Source organism: Canis aureus, chromosome 16, assembly GCF_053574225.1.
Source record: "Canis aureus isolate CA01 chromosome 16, VMU_Caureus_v.1.0, whole genome shotgun sequence".
Lineage (NCBI taxonomy): Eukaryota > Metazoa > Chordata > Mammalia > Carnivora > Canidae > Canis > Canis aureus.
This window is the reverse complement of record NC_135626.1, coordinates 22353540-22377951: the sequence shown is the minus strand read 5'-3', so window position 1 is coordinate 22377951 and position 24412 is coordinate 22353540. Positions and strand designations below refer to the sequence as shown.

At 50.9% G+C, this 24412-nt stretch overlaps 1 long non-coding RNA gene across 1 annotated transcript; it reads left to right on the top strand.

Annotated features, from left to right (window-relative positions):
* Window positions 1-3448: 3448 nt before the first annotated feature.
* LOC144285277 (uncharacterized) lies at window positions 3449-19665 on the top strand. Its single transcript, XR_013353604.1, has 3 exons — window positions 3449-3628; window positions 17784-17845; window positions 19460-19665. It is a non-coding gene; the product is annotated as an uncharacterized LOC144285277 (long non-coding RNA).
* Window positions 19666-24412: the final 4747 nt, after the last annotated feature.

Sequence of the window (24412 nt, the reverse complement as noted above, 5' to 3'; positions counted from 1 at the left end):
AGGGACTCAGCCAATGCCTGGCATGTGCCCGGTCACTCTGGGCCAGAAGGACTCATTCTTACACGCAGCTGTGTCTTTCTTCAATGGGTGTGTATCAGGCATTGTGCTGGAGACAAAACAGTAAGAGAGGAGGAGCTGATGCCCTCACAAGCTCCCAGTCAAGGGAGGGGAACAGGCGGGAGGATAGGCCCCCAGCCACGGAGTGAGTGATCACTGCTGTGTCCAGAGCGAGAGGCTACGGGGCCCCTGAGGGCTCCTGAGAGCACATTGTAGGGGTCCAGGAAGACCATCCAAGGGACAGGGGGTCTAGGTGGCCGGGGACATTAGGAGGAACGAATGTGCAAGCCACCAGGGAGAGCACGTGTGCAGTGTGCGAGCAAGTCATGTTCCAGGAGTCAAGGTATTTCCAGGAGGCAGAAGCAAGGCCGTGAGAGGAGAAGAGGGCCAGTCTGGGACGGAGGCCTCGCAAGTCATCGTAAAGAAAGTGGCCGTCATGGTGAGAGCAGACAGTGGGGAGCCGCTCTAGTTACCCCGCCTGTGTAACAAATGACACCAAAGTGTGGTGGTGTAAAACGACTATTTATTATGTCACGGCTTCTGTGGAATTCAAAGGCCAGGGCTGGAATCTGTCTGGTGCTTAAGGCTGGCAGTCGCCCGGGGGCCTCCGTTTCTCTCCGTGTGGGACCTCTCCACCCGGGCTGCTGGCTGAAAGTGCCTGGCAGGATGGACTCGATCCTTGGTCCTACTGCGTGGCCTTGGGTCTGCGCCTGGAGTTCCCCACTGTTGTTGCCTGTCCTCCCTCCCTCCCCCTGTAGATGCTGGCTGATAGCCACTTCCCCTGGGAAGCCCTCCCCGACCGCCCTGCGTCGGGCTGTCCACTGGCTGTCTGCACCCGAAGTCGTTTGTCTCCCCGTCTCCCCTGCTGGCCTGGGACCACCTCAAGGATTCTATCTTACTGCTGTCTGGTTCCCACTGTATACCGCTGTCTGGTATACACGAGGTGCTTGATAAACGTTTGCTGAATTGTAAATGAAACACGAGGAGGTTGGTCTAGCCCTTCCTGGCATTGGCTCTTCGGCTTATCTTTGCTGAGTCTGTCTTTTAAAGCTACATTCTGTGGCCTTCTTTCTAAACTCACTCGGATCAAACATTCATACCTATTCTGGTGGCTCCTTCCCACGTGCTCCCATTCCTGTCCCCTCCGACTTATTCTCTGCAAAGCAACTGGAGCGACTGTATCAGATTTAAGTCAGATGACGGCCTGCCCCAGCTCAAGGCCTTTGAGTGGCTCCCACTGTGAGTCAAGTGCACACCTGTGACCAGAGCCCCAGTCCACGGGGCCCTGTGAGGTCTGTCCTTTGGCTCCTGCTCTAACGGCATTCCCTGCCTGACCCCCAGGCCCCAGCCACACCCCTGTATTCTGGAGACGTTTCCTTTCTATGTGAACATGCTAAACTCCTTCCCAGGACCTTGCATTTGCTGTTCCCTCTGCCTCAAATACCATTCCGTCATGTCCTTCCCTGGCTGTTTCTCCTTATCACTGAGTCCTCAGCTCAAATGCCATTTCCCCAGACCTCCTTGAAACGCATAGCTTACCTGATGGCCTCACCCCGGTCACTCTCTCTTCTGGCACCCTTTCGATTTTCTTCGTAGTCATGATTATCTGAAAGAATCTCAGTTCTCCGCGGGTTTACCTCAACATGGCTGGTCTCCTTCACTGGAGTGCCAGCTTGCTCGGAGGGAGGGGGGGAGGTCTTATCTTATTGATGGCTCCATGTAGCATTCAGAAGAGGATGGGCTTGTTAATAATTGTTGGAAAAAATAAATGCAGACCTATTGTACAGTTGGGAACCTCTAGGCAAAAGTAGCCTGCTGGCTGAAGAGTCTGTGGCTCTGGGCTTCCAACCAAGCTCACCTCTCCCTGCTGGAGCCCCCCACCCTTGCCTTCCCACCCACCCTTCCTTCCTGGCAATGCCAGGAGCACTCCTGCCTCTCCTCAGCAGCCTGGGTTGGGAAGGTTTGAGGAGCGGGAGAACACAGGCAGGCAGCCACAGAACCGTTCCAAGAAGTGAGAGAGATCCCGGTCCAGGGGGAGAATTAAACTCCCAGCTTCAGGGAGAGGTGAAAAACAGGCGGTTGTCTCAGCCAGCGTGGAGCGGGAGGGGGGCTCCTCTCCCGGGGTTATTGATGGATCAGATGCAGAACTGCAGATTATGCTCCGTGCAGGCTCCCGTGCCAGCCAAGTGCAGAGCGGCTGGGCCCCGGGAGGAAAGATGCTCGCCAAGGAGTGGTTGGCTTGCTCGCTTGCTCGCTCCCACCCCGGGATTTATGGTGCTGCCCTTGAGCGGGAGTCTCTGACGGGAGATATATCGGCCTGCTTATCTGCCGGGAGTGGGTCCTCCCGATGAATCTGAGCAGCGACTGTTGCAGCCACTGGGTGGGAGACAGCTGGAGATCTACAGCCCTCTCTCCTGGCCCGAATCCCTCTACTCTCCTGCCCACGGGCCGACAACCACTTAGCCAGGACAGAAAGGCCCCGACCTGCTTGGTCTCTGGGCAATAATAACGGTTGGTGGCTAAGAAGGATGGCGCTACCCAGTTCTCTCCCACTGAGCTTCTGGGAGGACAGCTGGCGCCCTACTGTCCGTGGTGGCCCTGCGTGGCTAGACACTCCCGACAATAAATCCTGTGATGCACCAAATATAGAGCTCTGGGCCTCAGGGGAGGGGCGGGCAGGGGGACTTGTGTGTTGGGGGGGGTCTCTTCTGAATGCCACATCGGCAGCCAGGAGAAGGGAGCCCCAGGAGCCGGCTCTCAGAGATGCAGGAGCTGGGATTTGGAGGGGAGCATGTGGCCCCTCCTTATGAGCACCATGTGCATCACACTGGCTATTTACTTTTTATATTCACCCTAAGGGGCGGATGCTGGGCTGCATTTTAGAGATTAGGACCCTGAGCCTCACCAAAGGGGCAGCAGGGAGAGGGAAGGCCAGGCTGGCCACTGCTTGCGTCCTCCTGGGTGCAGACACATGGTTAAGTTCTGGGCCTCACCAGCATGGCTTCAAGTCCAGGAGGTAGGCAGGCCCTACTGTCCCAATGGGATTACTGACAACCAGGGTCAGGGAGATCTGGTCACAACAGGGACCGGATGGAGCCAGTCTCTCTTGGTCTCCCGGCCAGGCAGAGATGCTTCTTTGGGACCACATGGGGATGAGTTTCTGGCTCCATACAAGAGATCAGTCAGTGGGGGGTGGACCATATAGTCTTCACTTTAAAGATCAGGGCCCCAGCCCCACCTGTGCTGTACCTGTGCCGCAGCCCGGGCCAGAGCGGAGCTGGCAGGAGGCCTCCCTGGGGTTCCTCCCCTGGAGCCTGGCGGGCTGGCTCCTCCCCTCCTCCCAGCGGAGCCAGCCCTGGGAGACTTACAGTAAAGGCTCTTTGATCACAGAAGCTCTGGGGAGCCGCTGGGAGTGGGAAAGAGAGAGAGCGTGTGTATGAGAGATTTACATCCAAAGTCAGATCAGAGATTCCCGTTCTGCTGTGGTGACGCGGGAGCTTGTCCCTGTCGGGCAGCAGGGACCCGGCAGATGAAGCAGGAGTGGCAAGGCGTGAGCCTGTCATTAGGAGAGGTAAGTGGGCCACTGGGCCCGTCTCCTATGTCCTGGCTGTCATCCCTCTGGCAAAGTCATCACTTTTTGGGTGGAGCACCAAACCCTTTAGGGCAGCTCATTACAATTGGAGCACATCAGAGCCAGCAGATCCTTAGCGGTCACCTCCTTGTTGCAGGTGGGCCAACTGAGGCTCGGGAGGGAGTAATGTGCCCAGGGCACAGTTTACCTGTGGCAGAGCTGAGGATCTGGAGCTCCGGGCACTACTCTTCCCATGGCAGCAGAGGAAGTTTAAGGAAGTAGTTAAGAACCAACGCCTTGGAGCTGGGCAGGGCCCAACGCCAGGCTTGCTGCTGTGTGACGGGGGGCAAGTGTCTCAACGCCTCTGTTCCCTCACAGGATACAGGTGGATGGCGACAGCTGTTACTATGTTGTTGCTGCCAGTGGGGGGCTTCACACTCAAGCTGAGCAGACAGGGGAGGAGGTGCACGGCGAGCGAAGGGTAGTGCGTGGAGGGGCAGTGTGGCTGGCACAGCTTTCTCCCAGAGCGGCGGGCCCTGATTGAGGGACTTCTTGGCAGTGCTGAGCTCCTAGGGGGAATCAGATACTCTCATTTAATCCTCCCTACAACCCAATGAGCTGAGGGGAATTATCCCCATCTTGCAGATGAAATGAGAAAACTAAGCTTCCGGAAGTTTTCGCATCTTGCCCTGCTACTCAGTCAGTGAGAGTTAGGACAGGATTCGAACCCTGGTCTCTTGCCATTTTGCTGGAGGCATCTGAGGCCAGTCTCACTTTGTAGGGGTGCAGTGTTGGCAGCGCCTGGGATGGGCAGCCTGACCACATTTAGAACCTTCTAGGAGGCTGAGCCCACCCTGCCCTGGATGGGCCTAGGCACCTCCCCTCTGGGGGCCCCAGTTGGCTCACAGCAGCACCTGGCCTGGATGGGCCTCCTGCCCCTCCGGCTTTCTCCTGGGCTCCGCCTCATCCTGCTTCACCCAACAAGGGGAGCGGTGGCGTGGCTCTCTGGCTGCCATAGGGCCCACCTATCCTGCCTCGTTTGCCTGGAGCCAGGTGGGGTTGCTGTGGCCCTCCCCCTGCTCCTGCCCACACTTCTGATGTTCTTGACTCAGGCTAGCTCTGTGCTTCCAACGGGGGACTAACACAAACCTGGATGGCATTCCATAGTAAATTACTTTAATTTTTATGGTGCCATGTGCTGTTTCCTGACAAAGTAACTCTATTTAGTTTACAAGTGGAAGTTTTTTCCTTTGGGTGTTTTGGTTCTCCTTTCCACCCCCGCCCCCACACCCCTCAGGCCTTAGCCCTTCATGCCCTCACCTCCTACCTGCCTTTGTTCTCACAGAAGAGGTGGAAGCCCCTGCATGTCCCTTGAGTGCTGCTGTGAGCCAACTGGGGCCCCCAGAAGGGAGGTGTCTAGGCCCATGTCATGTGAGGTTGGTGGATGGACCCCCACCCCCAGCTGCAGGGGGCAGGTTCCACACCCCAGGTCTGCTTCCTGCAGGATGTGCAGGTGGGCGATGGCTCAGCCCAGCTTGGAGAGCACCCTTCTGGGAACAAGCAGATGCCTGAGGGCCAGGCTTCAGACCCACCCCCAGCTGCCCTTCCCTAATGCCGACGAGGCAGAGTGGGGTGCCCTTTTGGGATCCATCTCGTCTCTTTTATTCTCAAAGCTACTATTTGTTGGGAAGGAGGTCTCTTAAGAGGCCATCTTTGAGGTTCAAGGGTTGTAGGGTTATAACCCCTCATAGACTATTAGTACATTTAAAAATCTGCTAAGGTAGGTGGAAAGGAGGTGGAGGCTCAAAGCCCCCAGGGATATTGGGGGACCCCATACCCTCTAGCTGCACCCCTCCATCCCCCATGGCAGGGAGCTAATGCTGTTTGCTGGGCATTAGGTGAGGCGTTTAAGCCCTGTAACTCCAAGTGTGTTAGCGGCGCCAGCAGCAGCCCCAGGGAGCTTGTTAGCAATGCAGACACTCGGGCCCCACCCCAGATTTGCTGAATCAGAGTCTGCTGGATAACAAGATCTCCAGGTGATCACACGCACGCCAGAGTTGGAGAAGGGCTATTTGAAGCCATGCTTGTCATCTGCACCAGCCCCACTTCACGGATGCAGACACTGAAGCAGGAAGCATAAGAGGCCGGTCCTGCAATGCTGCTGTTCAGTTACTGGGCTGGAATTCAGACTCGGATTTCTCTACCTCCAGAGGACGTTGGAGGATGGGTATTTTCAACAGGATGGGATGGGAAGGAAGGACATCTAAGGACGAGGGATGGCTTGAGGGTGGAGAGTGGAAGATTGCAAGACGGAGCTCAGGAAGCAGGTTGGAGTTACTTGGAAAGAGGCGGTGGGGAACTATTGAAGATCTGGGAGCAGACAGTGGTCACCAATTCTATCCACGGGAGGGGGGTGCTCATCCCCCCCATAGGCCTTCCCATGCAGAAGCCCCCAGGATAGGCTAAAGGCATTTGTGGGCCACAGGGCGGAGACATGTCTGTGACCTTTCCTTGAGGGTCCTGGCTACAGCTCTGCCTCTGGCCTCATACCCAGCTGCCAGTCTGAATTATCCAGCCTGGTGTGGAGCTGAAGGGTAGGTGTGGGCAGGTTCCTGGGGGCTGGAACTGCAAGGAGTCAGGGGGGACAGTGGACAGAGCTCCGGATGGGGACGTGGACTCCTGTGCCCTGAGTCATCTCTTCTCCAACAGAAACACCTGCTCTTGGGGCACCTGGGTGGCTCAGTCGGTGAAGCATTTGCCTTCAGCTCCGGTCATGATCTTGGGGTCCTGGGATCCAGCCCTGTGTCAGGCTCCCTGCTCAGCAGGGAGTCTGCTTCTCCCTCTCCCTCTGCCCCTCCCCCTCTGCTCCTGCTCTGTCTCACTTTCTCTCTATCTCAAATAGATATATAAAATCTTAAAAGAAAGAGAAAAAGATCTGCTCTTCCTTAATTTGAGCCTAGGATTCTGTTCCTGGGCTGCATTGAGCCACCCCTGTGCTCCCATGTGCTGCTGCTCTGTCCAAAGTTCGGGGCTCGCAATGGCCCATTCCCTGGGTCTGGGTAATGAAACCCCGTTACAGCATGTTCAGCAGTGAGCTCGTGGAGGGGGTACCGGCATCAACACAGTAGAAGCATCAGGGCCCCAAAGCAGGAGCCTCAGGTGCCTGTCCCCAGGGTCAGCTCAGACACAGGGGCACTGCACCCCTCCCCCCACTTTCCTAGTCACCCCAGCCCCACTCCCTTGCCACAGGAGTCAGCATCTGCACGGCTGTTGGCACCTCCTAAACCAAGTGATTTCAGAGCCAACGGCTCCCATCTTTAGGATAGCCTGACGAGGTGGGTGGGTTTGATCATCCCATTTCACAGCTAGAAAGATGGTGGCCAGTAAGGGCCCAGTGACTTGTCCAAGATCACAGAGCACAGAGCAAGGCCCACGACTGAGACCAAAACGCAGGACTCTTGATTTTGAATCCACTTTGACCCCCTTCTCCTTTAAAACCCTGAGCATTTTTTTCTAGTCTGAAAAGAATGGGATGCTTTCTAGAACATGAAATGCTGGGTTCAGGGTATGTGCCTGGGGACCTTTGTGTGTCTGGTGTGGATCCCTGGGGCTGGCACCTCCTGGGTATTCTGGAGTGGTCTGTAGACTTGCTTGTGCCTTACTAGCCTGGGAGGTCCCCAGGGGAAAGGGGGACTTTTAGCCTGTCCTCAAGCCGAGCGAGCACAGTTCCTAAGAAAGGGGCCACGCCGAGCAGACATCACACAAATGCCCGAGCGCCCATGCAGAGCAGCTCCGGCTCTGTCCTTGTCACACACCTGCCACCATCCTCTAAAGCGCCACTCCTCTGCCCTCATCTTCTGGGGAGCTCATTCTCTACTCTCTCACTTCTCCCTGTTCCTAGAAGCCCTTTGTCCTCTTGCTAGGGCTTGTACCTTTCCCTCAGGGCTTGCTTTTCCCCCAAGCCTCCTTCTGACCCAGAGCCATAAATCCTTAAATTGTTAGGTATCAAGGTGACAGTGGGTGTCAAGGGACAGGGCCACTCTGAGCTGCTCTCCAGGCCCTGTCAGGGTTCAGCGACCAGTGCGGAGTGGAAGGAGTCCTGGCCTGCAGCCCCTGCTCCCAACACACAGGGTGAGCTTGCACAGTGGCGAGGGGTGTGCACTCCGAAACTAGCCTGTCCTTGGAATCCTGGCTTTGTTCCTCTTGGCTGCATGACCTTCGCGGGGGGAGGGTCTGGGTGGCAGAGAAATAAAAAACAGGGGAGAGAGAGAAAGGAGTACTTGCAAACAGAGCCTTGGAATTTCTCCTTCTGCTCTGTGGCTCCTCAAATATTTGACTTCTGGGGGATTTTCTTCCCTAAATGTGACTAGGTCAGTGGCTGGGGCTCGGTCTAATCTTTGGCTAGGACGTAGTAAAACGTTGGGCTGCATTAATACAAGTGTGGACAGGTTACTCAACTTCCCCAGGCCTCAGTTTCCCTATCTGTAAAATAAAGGGGGTATGCTCTCTGCTTCCCAAAAGTCCCTCCAGCTCTGGCATTCCAAGATTCAAGCCCTGGGCAGTCACGAGCTCTCCTTATTCCTCTCCCTTTGTGGCATCTCCGCAGAGGGTCATGTGCAAGATTAATAAATAAATGGATAAATAAATAAATAAATAAATAAATAAATAAATAAATAATGCCTTTTATTTGTGCAGCGTTGAATAGTTTTCAAAGTGCTTTCTCATCCATTAATTATCTCAGTCGAGCTTCACGCAGGCCCTGGGAAGTAAGCAGCCCAGGGATTATTACTGCCATTTTCAGAGCAAGAATGAGAGAGCTTTGGAGGGGCAAAGTGACTCGCCCAAGGTCATGCTATTATCTGATGTCAGGATGAGAAGAGGTGGAAGAGAGAAGCTGAAAGAGAAAAGAAGCCTGGTGGGGGTCGGGGTGTGGCTGGTCTGGGTGGCTGAGAGCAGAAATAAAAATAGGAGAGAAAGAAGGATTTGCCAAAGGCAACCTCAGAGCTTCCGAGTCTCTCTCCTGCTTCAGGGCTCCTCAAATACCTGACTTCTGGGGCATTTCCATCTCTTACTGTGACTGGATCAGTGGCTGGGGTTCAGTCTAACCTTTGGCTAGGGATTAGCAAAATCTTAGGCAGCATTAATAGAGGCAGGGTGTTCACAAAAAGGAGGTGAAAGTGTCTCTCTGAGCACCTGGTATCCCCTGCTAGTCTCCACACTTTGAGGTAGACTTTGACAAACTGGAGGTGGCTGGTGAAGAGTGAACCCTGAACCATCTGGGGCAGAGTCAGAGGCACTGGACTTGAGGAAGAAAGGGCTGGGGAGTTCCAGCATTGTCTTCACAGATTGGAAAGAACTTGGATTTGGCAGAAACTGGACTGGTGAGTGGATGGAACCAGGAGCAGTTTAAATTGCAACAGGGAAGGAAGTGGTTAATCTCTGCTGTGAAACGGTCCTGATCACTGCCCCCCCACTCCCTGACCCCTTGGCTCCCCAGTTTCCCAGCTCTTGGCTCATGCCTCAGCCTCCACAAAGCCCAGGCTGCAGGTGTTGGGGCAGGACCTTGTCCTTGTCACTCTTTCTAGAAAGCGAGCTCCCTGAGGGCTGGGCAGGCACAGGGATCCCTGCCTTGGGTGTAGGCTGACATGTGAGGGACTTACAGCTCTGAATAGAAGTCATTCAGGCTCTGTGCAGGGGGGAAGGCCGACGGGAAACCGACAGGGCTTGTTTCTGATAACAGGCTGGGGTGGTGCTGGATTGGGATGCTCTCCTGGGGCCTGATGCAGCTGTTTGTTGCAGAGGCCCTGGTCTCAGAGGCCAGAGACAATGTGGGGTGGGGGGCAGCGGGGGGCAGGGTGGGGTAGGTGGGCAGGGGAGCTGGGGCCCTGAAAGGAGATAGGGAATGGGAGCTGCAGGTCTGGGGGCCTGGCACCACCTGTCCAGGCTTAATCTGGAGCCTGCTACCCTCTGAGCCAGGCACTCACCCTCAGATGGAATGAAAACTGGGCACTTCTCACGGGTGTTTGAGAATCTTGAGCTCCCCTGTGGAGACCACACTGAGTGGTGGCAGGGCTGGATCTTTAAGAGAGTGGGGACCAGAGGTTTAAAGACGCCCCAGCTTGTCAGCAGTAATCAGCTCCTGTTCTGCTCTCTCTCTGCTGGGGACCGGGCTGCCTCACAGGGAGATAATTTACCTCTAAGAAGCTTTATGGCTCCCACTGCCTCTGTCTCAGGGCTGGGACACAGGGCCCACTGCCCTCACGTGGTGCTCTGTGGCCCCTCCTTCCACCCTCATGACCCCACTTGTGCAAGGGCAGGGAGCCTCCAGGAGGGTCCTATCTCCCTCTGACCCAGCTTTTCTCTCTCTCTTTTCCTTCTCTCTTATTTTCTCACAGCACCTCAGCCACTGCTCTGGGGACTCCCCACTTCTTCCCTGCTCTCAGCTCTGTGGCAGTGAGGGCCACAGGAGGCAGGGGCAGGACTGAGCGTGAGCGAGTGAGAAGATGGGGTGCAGCTAGGTGCTCGGACTGGGGTCTTGCTTCCCCTCACTTAGGGGCCTGGCTCAGATTTAGCAAATAAAAATACGGATGGCCAGCTAATTTGGATTTCACATAAATGACAAATAAAAAAAATTTTTAGGTAAGTATGTCCCATGCAGAATTTCGGTTATACTTACACTAAAATTGTAATCGGTGTTTATGTGAAATTCAGACTAATAGGGGTTCTGTATTTTCTCTGGCAGCCCAAGTCTTGACTGTTCCTTCCTAGTGCCTCTGGGAGCACCTTTGAGCATCTCGCTGGCTGGGAATGATGGATCCTAAATCCTAGCCCTCACCACTGATAATTAGGAACAAAGGCCCTGTCCCCCAACAATGGATTGTAGATGATAACTGATGGCCTTTAGGAAGCTTCAGGGTAGCCCCCAGCAATCAGGGATTGTTGTCATCATTGTCTAAGAAAAATACACCTGTATGAAGCTGTACGCATCGGGTTTAGGGATGCCAAGTTGGCCTAGAGAAGCGGACCCAAAGTGGCAGCGCAGCAGGCCTGGGAGAGCTTCCAGGCTCCTCACAGGGCTCTTCTTACCCCAGCATTTCACAAAGCGGCAGCTTAGCAGCCTTATTTCCCTCGGGAAAGGGTGAGAGCAGGTGCAGTGGTCAGGAGCTAGAGAGAAAGGGGGACCCTGCGTGGGGCCGACTCCAGCTCACATTCTGGCCCTTGCACCTTCCCTCCCTCTGCCCACTCCTTTCTCCCCTGCCTGCCACAAGCCCCACACAGTTGAGGAACATCCTCTCTAGAGGACTTCCTGGTGGAGTCATTGGCTGCCACTAAATTAATTTCAAACTGGGAGGCACCTGTCTGGAGGCTGCCGGTGGAGCTCATGCAAATGACTTTGGGGAGCCCTTGGTTGGACTCGTGCTCCACAGACGGTGCCTACAGGCTGGTGAGCCCAGCGATGCCGTGTTGCTCGGAGGATAGAAGGTGCTAATCCACTCTGTGCAAAGCCAGTGTCCAGCCCTATGCTCCGCGCTCTGAGGCCGACTTTGACAGATTGTGGGGGTGGGGGTGGGGGGTAAAGAGTCTGAATCCTGAGCCATCTGGGGGCAAAATGGAAAGAATTGGACTTAGGAAAGAAAGATTGAGAATTTCAACCCCTTATTCACATATTAGAAAGAGACTGGGCTTGTTCTGGGAGGCCCCGGGCAGGGGGCAGAACCAGCACAGATGGGTAGCAGGTCCCAGGGCCAAAGCCCTCATCTGCCCAGAGACAGGGGGAGCTGCTACGATTCCAGTCTCAGGTTTTCTCCGTGACCTCGTGCAAGTCACTTCCCCTTCCTGAACCTCAGGGCGCCAACTGGATCATTATGTGGTGCTCTAGATTCTGGCTCCTGCCAGTGCAGAGGCGAGGCGAGTCTAACCTAGAGTCCACTCCACAACCAGCAAGCTGAAGTCAGAGGTCATGCCTCATTCTGCGTCATGCCTCCTCTACCCTCTAGCTTGCTTACTAAAGACCTGCTGGCTGTTGGGAGATAAAGAGGAGGGAGAGGTAGGTATTCATTCAAAGAGCAGCTCCAAGTCCTCTCCTCCATGAAGCCCTCCAGACTGCTCTGGAGGGTCCATGCCCTTTTCTATTTCGCTACACAATGAACTCAGCTTTGGTTTGGCCCTCAGTCCGGGTACGTGTCACGGTGGCCGCCAGGGACTTACAGATGCCCCGCCTGATGAAGCCCGAGTGCCCGCTAGCAGGAGCTTCAACCTTCTCCAAACACGCCTGAACTTTACCTTGTGCTCATTCTCCTGGCCTGTAATTCTCTTTCTGTTATTTGTGTCTACTCATCCATTAAGACTCTGTTCAGATGTCTTTGTAGAGCCTTCTAACCCCTCCCCATGCTCGCCCTCCCCACCCACCCCACCTGTGCCCCGGGGACTTAGTTTCTTCCCTCCTGGGAGGGACCCCACTGTGTAGAGCACTTGGTGCCCCATAGGGCAGGTGGGTGTCTCTCCCATCCAGCCTTGGGCTTCTCAAGGTCCTGGACCGGGCCGCATTCAGCGACCGACTTGGCATGCACAGGGTGCGCACCACAGTCCTCCACCTGCCCAGCTCAAGCTTTAATGTCACCTCTGCACTGAGACCTCCCTGCCCGCCCATTTCAAGAAGATTTTCTGATTCTCTTACAGCATCTTGTTTCTTGGCTTCATAGGAAATCAGGATCTGTAATTTAAACCCAAATGTGTTCTACAGGTGTCTGTTCTCTGCTTCCACCTCTAGAGTGGCAGCTCCAGGGCCTGTCTGTCTTGACCAGTGCTGAATCCCCAGATTCAGCAGACCTAGAATAGTCTGGAACATACCATGTGCTCAGGGAAAATGTACCGAGCAAGTGAGGGACCGTAGGTGTCTAGAGGACATCTGTTGCTCCGCTGGGCCACTGCCCATCCTCCCTTCTTCTGGTGGCTGCACTGTGATGATCCTTTGGGGGCGGGCTTCTTTCTCAGTCATGAGGCTCAGCAGCTCAGACCTCCTCCCCGTCACAGAGCCAGGCCCACAACTCACTCCTGGTCCAGCAGAGCCTTCCTCTCCCCAACTGGGGCTGGGCACCGGGCCAAGCTGTTCCAGCGACACTGAATCCTGGGACACTTGCTGCCAATGTGGTAGTACATAAACCTGTTGCTGCCGGTGCGAAAGTCTGTCTGGGAATGATGCCCACAGAGAGGGAAGCAGATCCAAGGGACAGAGAGACGTGGATTTCTGGCAACATTGTTGGAGCACCTGGATATAGATATGCCTGAAGCCACCCGTAGCCTTCCTAGCTACGTGCCAATAAGTTGTATTCACTGCTTACACTGATTTGAATTGTAATTTATTATTACAACTAGAATAATTGTCATTCATGCACATTGGAAAAGTATCTTAAGTCGTCCTTTTATTCTCATCCAGCATCTCACAGGGCTTGGCATGCAGTAGGCACTCAATAAACATTTTGAGCAAATAAATGACTGCAAGCACTTTAAAGGGACGAATCGTGTCTAATTTGCTTTAACCGTTTTTCCTTTTTCCATGCAGACAAATGTTTGGTATACATTATGCATGCCATGAATGTTACTTGATCCCAGGGGGATAAGATTCGTCTCCTCTTCTCTTCTTCCTCCTCTGAAAGTCTGTTAATAGAGTTCCTGCCTCTCACCCCCACCTCCTTGACAGCTCCTGAGTTCTCATTCTCCTGTTTTTCTTTCAGTTAATAATTGTGATGATTTGCAATCGATCATCCAAAACCGGTCTGTGTCCTAGGTCCCCAAATAACCTGGGGGAAAAAGCGAATACTAATAAATGAAGTCATAGGTATTTCATACATAAGGGCTGCTGGAGGTATTCACCTGCCATGTTGCTGATACAGGCTGCCCGTTTCATGCTCCGTCCAGGGAGCCACAGGGACCAGAGCACCTAGAAAAGTTTCCCTGATGCTGCCTCACTCCTCATTTCCTTGGAAGTGGGTCATGACATCTTGTAATGATGCTGAGGATCCTCTTGCCCTCCTTGGGTTCTAGTATTAGAAGCAGGCCAGCCATTAAAAAGAGAACTCGATTTCACCAAAAATCTCAAACACATGGAAAAGTAGAGACGCTAATACAACAAGCCACCATATTCTCATCAACCGGCCTCAGTAAACTCCTAAAAAATCTTATTTCCTTTCTACCCCCACTCCTCCCTTCCTCCCACTTTCCCGATTACTTTGAAGCAGATCATTTTTATGACAATATTTTAATACCCATTACTAGATGATAAGCATTCTTTTATGTAAAGACTGATTTATTGGGGATCCCTGGGTGGCTCAGTGGTTTAGCACCTGCCTTTAGTCCAGGGCGTGATCCTGGAGTCCCGGGATCAAGTCCCACGTCAGGCTCCCGGCATGGAGCCTACTTCTCCTTCCTCCCATGTCTCTGCCTCTCTCTCTCTAAGTCTATCATAAATAAATAAATAAATCTTAAAAAAAAGACTTATTTATTTTAGTGGGAGGGGCAGAGGGAGAGAATCTTCAAGCAGATTCCTTGCTGAGCAGGGAACCTGACATGGGGCTCAACCCCACCACCCATGAGATCATGGACCTGAACTGAAACCAAGAGTTGAATTCTTAACCAACTAGGCCACCCAGGCACACTGATGAACACTCTTTTAAAACCATGATACCACTATCACACTGGGGTAGGTTGTTATACTACAGCATAACCCCCAATGAAGCATCCCTGTCAATGCTTACACCCTTGTGAAGAGTCCTTCTATGTTGACTCTGGGCTTGATAGCGTGACACTCTTGGTCAATGGGACAATGACAAACATCACGCCAGACAGAAGCTCAGAAAACACTTGTCCATCGGGCTTTCCCTTTCTTGCCTCTTGCTGCAAATGTTTCTGCCACCATGTGAAAAGCCCAAAGCCTCCTTCAGAATGAAAGACCTTGTGTGGTGAGAGAGGACACAACTGTTCTTGTTAAGTCCACGCACAAGTGATCCAACCACACTGTATGGGACAGACTTCAGCCATCCCCACTGGCATCTACCCAAAGCAGTGACTCACAGAATCACTAGCAAATAAGATAGTCATTGATCTAAACCATTAAATGTTGGGGTGGCTTGTTATGTGGCGAGAGCTAATTGATGTACACCCAAGACACTGAACATTAATTTCTTAATTTCATCATGTACTCAATTAATGTTGAAATCTCTTTGATTGTCTCATAAACTTGTTTTTTGTTTGTCCTTCGTTTATTTTTTATCAGGACCCAAGAAGGTCGATATATTTTGATTGATACGTCCTCTTGTGTCTCAAAGTCTATAATTTCCACTCCCTATATTTTTTTTCTCTTGGAATTTCTTTTCTTTCTTTCTTTCTTTCTTTTTTTTAAGATTTTATTTATTTCTTCATGAGAGACACAGAGAGAGACAAAGACACATGCAAAGGGGAAAGCAGGCTTGCTGTAGGGAGCCCAATGGGGAACTCAATCCCAGGACCTGGAATCACGACTTGAGCCAAAGGCAGACCCTCAACCACTTAGCCACCCAGGCGTCCCAGAATTTATTTTTCAAAGAAACTGGGTCCTTTGTTCCATAGATTTCCAAACTCTGAATTTGCTGAATGCTATGGTGCCATTTAATGGGTTCTACTGTCCCTAAATTTCCTGTAAACTGGCAGTTAGATCTGGAAGCTTGATCAGATTAGGCTTGATTTATCTTGGCGTCTGTCGTGTTCCTCCTCAGGAGGGGTCAATATCCAGGTGTCTTTTGGTCACATGACCCTCTCCCAGATCCACCATCCTATTCGTTTTTCTAGGACGCTACTGCAGTCACTCACTCTTTTGTCAGCCATAATACTTCTATAAAGATCTATTTCTCCTCGTAAAGTATTCGGTTACCAGTGGTATCACTTGTATAAGGAAAAGCAGGGTAAATGCTTGATTCTCTCCCTTTATTTCAGTTTTCTGAAGAAAGAGTTTGTTCCCTCGACATCCTCTGGGGGTGACCAACGATTTATTTTATTTTTTTGAGTATCATTATGAACTTATGGATTTAAATGTTTTGATGTATTTTAATACAGTGTATTGTCCTTATTCCTGCTTAAATTGCATCAGCTTTGGCCAGGGGGAGTCTATTCAAGTTGGTTCCTGAGTCATTCTGACACAAATCCCGTAATCTTTGATAATGTTTGATAGCTTCCTTGTTTCTGGTGTAAAGACGTCCTGGCTTATCTTGTACTTTTTCCTTTGTTGGCCTTAGAATGCCTTTTCTCCAAGGACACTCGGTTTCCTTTTGACATAGTTATGCATGATATTTCACAAGTAGGAAAAGCTTTGATGGGGGTCCCATTCCCCTTCCTCCCCCCACCTTAGAACAGAAAAACTAGAAAGTTTCAAGGAGGTCAAGTTACTTGGCACACGTAGGTGGCTTTCCGAGAGAAGTCTGGAAAATTCTACCAGGTAAGAGCGTATCATTCTCGTGTTTGCAAAAAGCAATGGTCAAGAGAGATGACACTTTTTGCTGATCCACTGATTTCCATAATGAAGAAGAAACCTTACCTTTGCAAACGAAGGAACGAAAAGATTTCAGAGTTGGTTGATTCCAGGAGGGGAAGTGCTCAGAAGCATGACTTGAGTTCTGAGTCCTGATTAGGGACCTGAAACAGAATGTACACAACCAATGTGGGAAGGCTGAGCTGTACTCCGGGGAGACACTCACAAATCCTGGGCAGTTTGCTTTGCTAAGGCCTGCTTTGTCAGCCGAGCACTGGAGATGAACTACTCCTGAACACATTTTGAGGATGCAGTGAGATGATCATATAGAGACTCGGACTGCTCAGCCTGCCAACTCTCTTGCTTTCTCCATTCTCATAAGCCTCTATGCTCCCAGACTTTTTCCATCGGGTTCTGTCCCCAAAACTAAACAAGTGTCAAAAAGCCCTGCTTCTTCTCTTGGGGCAGATTGAGAGAGAGACCGAAGGACAGTGGGACCTCTTTGTCCAGAGGCTATGGGTTGACCAGTTCGTGTAGCCCTATGTAGGGTCCAGGAGGATCTAGTGTTTTTGATCCTGCTGGGACATGGGCTGTTTTGGGGCCTCCCAGACCTCCTATTCTTGATGACTCTAAAGAAGTTGATGATGCTAGCAGTAGTAATTTTAGACTACATTGACTGAGCACTTTGCCTGTGCCAGGTTCTGTTCTAAGTATTATATATATGTTTCTATTGTTTGAGCCACCATCAACTCTCCTCTGGCAATGGCTTCCTAACTGGGCTTCCTGCCTTCAACCCTGCTGCTTTACCATCTCTTCCTCACAGACTGTCCGGAAGGAGCCTTGAAAACATGAGTCAGATCATGTCACTCCTCAAAGGCTTTCAATGTCTTCTTGTCTTACGCTAAATTAAAGATAAAGCACAGATGATGCGCTACCAGCCCATCATCATCTGGTCCCTCACGACTTCTCGAGCTCATTTTTCACCCTTTCCCCTCCACTGGAGACACACTGGCTCCCTCACTAGTCCTCAACTTTGGCTAGCACACGCAGGCCTGAGTCTTCACCCATGCTGTTCCCCCTGTATGCAATGGTCCCCGCCCTGCCACACTCATTCCTCCTGGTCTCTGCTCAAACTCTAGCTCCTCCCTGAGCGCCACCCCCCCCCCCACCTTCCCTGGTCATTTTGTGTAACATAGCCCCCCATCCTTTTTTAAAAAGATTTTATTTATTTATTCACGAGAGACACAGAGAGAGAGGCAGAGACACAGGCAGAGGGAGAAGCAGGCTCCCTGCAGGGAGTAGGATGTGGGACTCGATCCCAGGACCCTGGGATCATGCCCTGAGCCACAGGCAGACGCTCAACCACTGAGCCACCCAGGTGCCCAACATAGTTCCTTTTGTGCTGTCCTTTCCAGTTCCTTTTCTTCATGGCATTCCCACCACCCACCGGATTATGTATTTACTTTCTATTACTGTCTCTGTGCCTACCTTGCAAACCTCACGAAAATATGAATTTTTATGCACCTAAGTCAGTGACAGGTACATAATAGATGAGCAAAAAATATTTGTTCAGTGAATGAGTAAATATCGACTCACTTAATAATCTCAATAACTTTCTGAGGCTTGGTAGGTACTATTATTTTTCCATTTTTACAGATGAAGAAGCCAGGCTGGAGCCATAACCTATCCAAACCAGCAACCGGCAATTCGCATAGCAAGTAAGTAGAAAGATGGAATTGGAGAGTCAGGCTGGCAGATGGACACCAATGCTGAGACTCTCCCTCACCTCTTTCCTCTCCTCCTCCTCCTCCATGGGAGTTTAGACGGGATTCCTTTCTCCTCTACACTCCTCTGCGCTTCTGCCCTAAACCCGTGTCTGCTTCTCTTGCCCTGGGTTTCAGGTTGAACGAAGTAGAAGGAAATCCAGGCCCTTGCCCTCGGCGCCTGAGCAGCCGGCTCTGTGCATGCTGCCCCTCTGGCTGCCCTGAGCCTGCTCAGGCTGTCCCAGCAGGCTTCTGCTTCCCTGCAGAGACCTACCTGCTTTAGCCTGATCACCAGACCGTGTCAAGGGAAGATGAAGGTAGCTGAAGGGGAGAGGAGGCAGACTTGATCACCTCTTTGCTCATCCTGAAAAATTTCCCATCTCAATCCCAGAGACCTGAGTTGCACAGGGATGGAGGGAATTGTTGGTGTGTGTGTGTGTGTGTGTGTGTGTGTGTCTGCAGCAGGATGGCTTGACCGGACCAACGGGATGCCATTATTTTAACAGAACTATGTCAACATGGCCATGGTAACAATTTCTTTTTGGCTTTTTGTTTTCATTTTCTAAAATATATTTTTAAATTTACACACAAAATTTTGCTCTTTGTAGCGTACGGTTCAACGGGTTCTGACAAATGCAAAGTGTTCTGTCCTCACCACCGCAGTCATGACACGGAAGAGGCCACTCACTCCCCAAATTCCCACGTGTTGGCTTCTTGTAGTCAGCCTCTTCCCGTGAGCCTTTGCTTGGCAATCATTGATATGTTATCCATCTCCGTAGTTCCTTTTCCAGAAAAGTCATAGAAATGGAAGCAAATAGCACACAGCCTTTTGGACCAGGCTTCTCTCATTTAGCAAAACGCATCAGAGAGTCATCTGTGGCATTGTTGCCTGTATTAGTAGGCTCATTGTATTTTATTGTGGAGTAGTACTCCCTGACCCCGATACACCACACTTTGTTTACACATTTACACAAGGAAGGACAGTCACATGGTTTCCAGGTTTTGGCAATTAACTAACAAAGCCGCTCTATACATTCCTATGCAGGTGTCTGGGTGAACCGCGTTTTCTTTTTCTTGGGTAAATACATAAAAGTAGGATTCCTAGGTTATGTGATAATGTATATGTAACTTGGTAAGAAACTGCTGGGATGTCCCCAGAGTGGCTGTATATTTTGCAAGAATGTTCTAAGCATTCATATTGTCAGTTTGAAACATTTTTTTTCCAGCCCTACTCCAGTAGGTGTATTTTGGCACATGACCAACGATGCGGAACATCTCTTTACATGCGTAGTTGTCATCCCTAGCTCTTTAGTGAGGTGTCCAAATTCCCCTTGACCAAAGTTGTTACCTCCCTCTTTCATCCCTGTTAAATTGTTATGCATCCTGACAACTTTGATTCCTTGCCTGAGGGGCCTGGGGGCGGGGAGGGCTTTTTTTTTTTTTAAAGGGTTGCTCTACCCAGAACCTTTATCGCAAGTTGAGAAGATGGGTATGGGAGGGTGGGGTATGTTATCCAGAACTGAGAACCACAGCAGCTCTATTCTACTATCCGATTTCTCTGCTTTTTAGAACTGAAAACAGAGGCCTAGAGAGAAGAAGCTTTTGCCCAGATTCCACGACTAGAAGGTTCCTGAACAGGATCAAGATCAGATTGACTGATTTCATTTGTAGAAGTGCCGAGCTCTCTGCACCATCGACCTTTCAGTGATGTGGGAGGTGCTGAAGACACACATGGGGTTCCATCCCGGAGAAGGTTCTGGGAATAATGCAAACAATGCAGGGTGATGCTAGGAAGACACATGTGGACATGGTGTTTCTGGCTGCTGATAATATTGGAGGAGATAAAGAGAAAAGATGAAGTTTGTTGAGCGAGGCTTCCTGGAGGAAAGGAACCCTGGGGTCTAGTTTGGAAGGGAAATAGAAAGTCTGTGCGCTTGTCACTGTCTGTGTGTGCGAGCTCCATCTGATCCGGGATCGTGTACACTGGGTGCGCTCAGGAGTATACGGGACCACAGCCCCCTTCCTCATCTGGTAATGTACCCGAGCAACTGTAAGGCTCCAAGTGTGTTTCTGTTTGGTATGTTTTGCATTCTTGCTTATGTCTGAGTGTTCTTCCTTGCTCTCCTGTCTGCAGCCTCAGGTGGGGAGCACCTCAGTGACCTCCTGCAGCCCAAACTGCAGCTGCCAGCACTTCCATCCAGTGAGCAGTGAGCTTCTCGGATTTGCTTCTAGTTGAAATCAATATTTGCTGAGAAGAATGCATCTTAATTTCAGCGGCCAGTTCTCTGGGCGAGAATTGCTCTAAAACAAACCTCCAAACCCGCAGACTTAATGCATCCGAGTTCAGTTGTTTAGTAAATCTTTCTGTGCGGAGAAAATCCATTAGCTGACGGGCGGGGATGGGGAGGGGGCCCAGGAGAGAGCATGAAGGCCCCAGTGAAGCCTCAGCAGCAGACATGGGATCAAGAGCACGCGGACCCAAGTGAGGTGTCAGCTGCATCCCTGAGCCCTAGCCCAGGACTTCCCCAGCTTGCTGCCAGCCAGGAGGCACAGCCAGTGTGTCATGGCCAGAATGAATGGGAAGTGGAATGAGACCCCTTTCCCCAGTGCCTGCCTGGGGAAGTGTTTTCTAATTGCCAACTGTCCCGTTCTAAATCTACAAGGAGGCTATCGATTTTCTTTTCAGCAGGACTGGGGGAAAGCAATCATTTACCCCAGAACACAGGCTTTAATGAATCCGTGAAGCATATGAGGTCACCCTGATTACATCTTCCCCTGACAGCCCGGGATGGCTCCGCAGCACTCAGAAGACTTCCTGAATGAGGAGCTTTTCCAAACCCGGGTTCCTCCCTGTTCTCTCACTCTGCTGAGTCAGGGTGTAGCTCTGAGCTCTTCTACCTGGAAGGCCTTGGGCCCACTGTGGAGAAGCAGCCGGACCAGGTGGGACCAGCTGTGGGCTCCAGAGTTACAGTCACTGGCATCAGTGTCCAGCTCTGCCAATTTCCAGTTGTGTGTCTATGCAGCTGCTTTAACCTCCTGGAGGTTCAGTTTCCTCAAGAATCTCTATAGGGCAGGGACACTTGGGTGGCTCAGTGGTTGACCATCTGCCTTTGGTGTAGGGTGTGATCCCGGGGTCCTGGGATCAAGTCCTATATCGGGCTCCCCACAGGGAGCCTGCTTCTCTCTCTGCCTGTGTCTCTGCCTCTCTCTCTGAGTCTCATGAATAAATAAATAAAATCTTTTTTTTTTTTTTTTTTAAATAAATAAAATCTTAAAAAAAATCTCTATAGGGCAGATTGTTGTCAGGATACAAGTTCATATATTTAAAGGATCAGACATATAATAGGCAGACAAGACAAAGTAATGACTCTGTGGCACTCCAGTTTCTCCTCTCTGTAAAATGGGATGAATTTTATTTGTTTCACAATGAATCGAGGACTGAGAAGTAAAGGATGAACCTACCATGGCATGGAAACCATCCAGAAATGAAAGGGGGAAGGAAGGAGCAGGGGTTCTTTCATGGTCAAACGCAGGAGATCAGAAATGAACTCAGCAGATAGGAACAAGATCTGCAGGCAACGGTATAGAAAGCAAGTCCCTTTGCCCCAAAAGGGTCCACTCCTGGACCACTGGCTACAAATGAGGACCCTACACGTTTAGACCTTCTCCTGATCTTCCAGATGGCACAAGAAAACTCAAAGGGGCAGACACTTGCATGGAGTCAACAGACCCCTGGTAACAGTGAGTCCCAAACCCAGGGCTAAGGATGCCGGGTCCCCAGCTCTTTCTGTGCTGGTAGGTTCTTGTCTTTACCTGCCTCATTTTGAAGTGGGGTCAGGCCACCCAATAGCTGGTAGAAGACCGCCTATGCCCAGAAGGGGAAATGGAAGCTGAGGTGGTGTTGGTGGGGAAGGAGGGAGCAGGGAGGAAGAGGTATTTTTACCTTGAATTATTTTTATTAAATGTCACAACGGCTTCGCAGCACTTGGGATCCGACTAGACAAATCAATGAAAATAATTATAGTGAACATCCTGCCTTCCTACCTCCCTCCTCTTTCCACCCCCGTGGCTCCCGTGGACTAACAGAGAGGATGGCTAGCTCAGCTTTGCACTCTAGCCCAGGGGGAGCAAGGGCAGCAGCCCCCTCTGACCTCTGCCTCCTCTTTGCTTTGTCTGCAGGCAGCCTGACTCAAGGCTCAAATCTTGGAGAGAGGAGCAGCTCCAGCAGCAGCAGGAAAAAATGAGCCAGAGGCCAGAGAGAGACAAGCAACTCCTACAGGGATTTAGAAACTGAGAAGAGGGCTTTTATTCTTAGAACCCATTTATGGCTTAGAAATAAACCTTCTAGCAAGCTTTATATTTCTAGTCAGGTGACAAGATTAGTCTAAATCACATGAATGAAGCCTGTAGGAGTTATCCAATCATCTGTCCATCTATCCATCCATCCATCCTCCCACCCACCCACTTGTCCACTCATCCATCTCCTCATCCACCTATCTACTTAGCCATCCATCCATCCATCCATCCATCCATCCATCCATCCATCCATCCATCTACTTAGCCATCCATCCATGCATCCACCCATCCATTCATCCTCCCATCTACTTATTCATCCATCCACCCACCCATCTATCCATTCATCCATCCGTCCATCCATCCATCCATCCATCCATCCATCCATCCACCCAGCTATGTGTGTTGGACATCCTCCATTTGTTCTCCAGATGCACTCTTCCTGCCTGTGCCCAGGGAGGTTGACCTGCGTGGACTGCATCAGTAGGCTCCCTTGCCCCTGCTTCTAGGTGAGTTCATCCCATGGAGAGCTCCAGTGGGAGATGAGGAGGGAGGTGAGCAAGGTTAGTGGATTTAATTCTCCATCTTTCTCCCTCAACTAAAGATCATAGGTCCTGACACGTGGTTCTCTCCACAAAGTCCTTTCTATCCTTGGCTTCTGGGAACCTTTCCCTCAGGTAAAGGCATCTCTTGTTATCTGCTCTCTGGTACTTTCATATCTCTTGCCATTTTTCTTTGCCCTGTTCAAGGCTTTGCAAATAACCCTTTTATTACACTTTCCTCAGGTTATTTTAATTTTAGTTGGCCATTAGCTTCCTACCGGGATCCAGACTGATACAGATACACTGTGTGACCCTGAGTAAACTATTTTATCTCTTTGAGTCTCAATTTCTCCATGCGTAAAATGGGAGTATAAAATCTGCTTTGCAGGAGTGTTGTGAGGCTCATGGAAGAAAAGGGACTTGTCCAAAATTGCATGGCTGGCTAAGTGACAGAGCTGAGAAGTGAAGACTGAGATATCTGGAGATATCTGGACCATAGCCTAATCTTCTAATTATCTCTTAGGGTCTGGGGCTCTTGAGTGGTGACCTTGGGCATTGTGGGATCAGGGGCAATGAAGGATCACAATAGTGAATTGATTAGGCTGGCATTGGTATCTTATACTCATCATTCAGGTGTTGGCTTGAAGTCCTAAGAAGGGGAGGCAGTTAGCATCCTTCTTCCCACTGCTGTAGGGAAAGTCTACCAGAGAGCTTGAGCTGTCAATTCCATTCAATAGCAGCAACTGAGAAAAGGATGCCCTGGTGTTGGCTGATAAGGTCAAAGAAATACTGTTAAATTTCTTTCTTGACTAAGCAGATGGTGGAGGGAAGGGGAACTGGTATTTGTTGAGAGACCTCCATGTGCCAGGCACCTTACAAATAAATTCTCCCTTCTAATCTCCCAGCATTATATGAGGTAGGAATTCTCCTCCTTAGACTTCAGGTGAGGAAACTGAGACATAGAAAGATCAAACCTCAGCCAGTACGGGGTGAGGTACATGAGGCACACCTCAAACCCAGTCTGTCTACCTGCATGGTCTCCACTCTTTCTACAAGCCTAGGATAAACAGAAGGAAACAGTAACCTATTTTATTTGCTCAGCATTTTATAGTTTTTTTCTGCATATTCAGGGCCTTTGGTCTATCAATTATCCTCTCCTTCCCTTCTGCATCTTCAAGCCTACCCTCTTCCTTGGCTCCTCCTCCTCAATGTAAGAATGTGTTTAAGTCTTCTGTGTCCTTGAAAAGTGTGCTCACTCAGCCCTGCTTGCTCTACCAGTCACCTCTCTTTCTTGCCCTATCCTCCTTCCTCACCTGCTGCAGCCAGCCTTCTGTCCCCATCAAGCCCTATCCAGCGAAGGCCACCAGTGACCTACTGGTTGCCAATTTCAACGGGGGAAATCTAGTTTCATCTTCTCCAGCTTCATTCATTCAGCAAATGTTGGGCCCCTATGGCGTGCCAGGCATGATCCTAGATGCTAGGGACAAAGTGGTGAATGAAACAGAAAGCCAAATCCCTGCCACTGTGGAGCTTCCATTCTAGTTGGGCTGCAGTGACATACCACCAGCTGGAATAGCAGCTCTCACAGCTCTATCCCTCTCACCTGATTGTGTGACTCCCTGACCAATTTTTCTTGGTCTTAGGTGAGAGCTTTCTGTCCTCTTCCCTTTCTCACCTGTGGAAGCTG